The sequence below is a fragment of the Thalassophryne amazonica genome, chromosome 2 (genome assembly GCF_902500255.1).
Source record: "Thalassophryne amazonica chromosome 2, fThaAma1.1, whole genome shotgun sequence".
In the NCBI taxonomy this organism is placed as follows: domain Eukaryota; kingdom Metazoa; phylum Chordata; class Actinopteri; order Batrachoidiformes; family Batrachoididae; genus Thalassophryne; species Thalassophryne amazonica.
The window spans coordinates 1289940-1292003 of NC_047104.1; positions in this window are offsets into that span (position 1 = coordinate 1289940).

Sequence of the window (2064 nt, forward strand, 5' to 3'; positions counted from 1 at the left end):
ATCAATGCATACTCTTGGTTTACTGTTTTGTTTTTGCACAACTACCATGCTACTGATCCAGTCAGTGCTACAGTCCACAGGTGTGATAATACCTCTGTGCTCAAGGTCATGAAGCTCCTCTTTCAGTGGCTTCATCAAGGCATCCGGAACCCGTTGCTTTGGGAGTTGCACAGGTTTCACACTGTCGACAACTTCGATTTTGTATTCTCCCTCCAGACACCCGTCTCCTGTGAACACATCTGCAAAGTCTGTCTTTATTTGTTCCAGTGTCCATTGTCCTTTCGTGTCTCTTTCTGTTGTAACGATACTGTCGATAGCCATAATGTTTTCATAGTGCACCTTGATGAGTTTCAAAGCCTCACTGGCTCTCTTGCCAATCAGTGGTACTGTGCAATCTTTGTCAACAACTTGAAACTCTTTCCGGTAAACCTCTAATAATGTCCTTCCCTAGGAGCATGCCTGCAAACAACTGAGTGTCTTTATCTTTGTTGGAGTCAACAGCATTTATGTTTTCCCTTCCTGTTACATCTGTAACACACAGTATGTCCTCATATTCACTTTGACAATCCATAACCTTGTGCACAGACTTCTTCTTTGGTTCAGTGCAGGCTTACTTGTAGTTCCTAGGGTTTGTAAGAGTAGAATGGGAGGCAGAGCCTTCAGCTTTCAGGCTCCTCTCCTGTGGAACCAGCTCCCAATTCAGATCAGGGAGACAGACACCCTCTCTACTTTTAAGATTAGGCTTAAAACTTTCCTTTTTGCTAAAGCTTATAGTTAGGGCTGGATCAGGTGACCCTGAACCATCCCTTAGTTATGCTGCTATAGACTTAGACTGCTGGGGGGTTCCCATGATGCACTGAGTGTTTCTCTTTTTGCTCTGTATGCACCACTCTGCATTTAATCATTAGTGATTGATCTCTGCTCCCCTCCACAGCATGTCTTTTTCCTGGTTCTCTCCCCTCAGCCCCAACCAGTCCCAGCAGAAGACTGCCCCTCCCTGAGCCTGGTTCTGCTGGAGGTTTCTTCCTGTTAAAAGGGAGTTTTCCTTCCCATTGTCACCAAGTGCTTGCTCACAGGGGGTCATTTTGACCATTGGGGTTTTTCTGTAATTATTGTATGGCTTTTGCCTTACAATATAAAGCGCCTTGGGGCAACTGTTTGTTGTGATATGGCGCTATATAAATAAAATTTATTTGATTTGATTTGATTTGATCCCACACACGAGTCTGTCACAAATTAGTGAGTCTCTCAGAGTCCTAAAGTTGCATGTTTTTACAAGTAACTTGAGCTCAGTAACATAGCCATCAATGGATTCACTGGTACCTTGAATTTGTACCGCTCCACTGTCTCGCAGTCTGGGCCACCGCTGAGTGGGGTCGCCAGTCACCAGCCTGTACCTCTCACCACATTCACCACCGCACTCGAGCAGATATTCCAGCACACGGCTCCAGGGCGTGAGGCAGCGCGCTCTCTCATGAGACTTACGTATTCTAGCAGCCAAGAGTGAATGGAACCCGGCGGCACTACTTGACGTCTTTTTTCAGGGACTGTCTGCCGACATCCAAGAGCAGCTTGTTGCTGTCGATTTGCCGGACGACTTGGACAGCCTGGTTGCGCTGGCCATCCAAATGGACCGCCGCCTCCAGGATCGACCTCGACATGGGAGTCGCTTCCTGGAACTGCGTACCGACACTCCTCCGAGCCGGCCTTCCTCCTCCCATGCTCGGCTCGACCCTCCTCCTCACAGCTCAGAGGAACCGATGCAGTTGGGACACACCCAGCTCTCTCCAGCGGAGCAACAGCGCCGCCGCGGGGGCGGACTCTATTTCTACTGTGGACAGTCAGGGCATTTGATATCCACTTGTCAAGCCAGGGGTGCCAGCAGGCAGCCAAGATCAGAGGTGCGGGTGAGTCTCAATTCCATTCCTTCTGTTTCTTCTCGAAATATAGTCCCAGCCAAATTAATATCTGACCATTCCTCCATAACAGTATCCGCATTTGTTGATTCTGGTTCAGATGCCAATCTGATTTTGTCTTCTCTCGTCTGGTACCTTCACCTTAAGC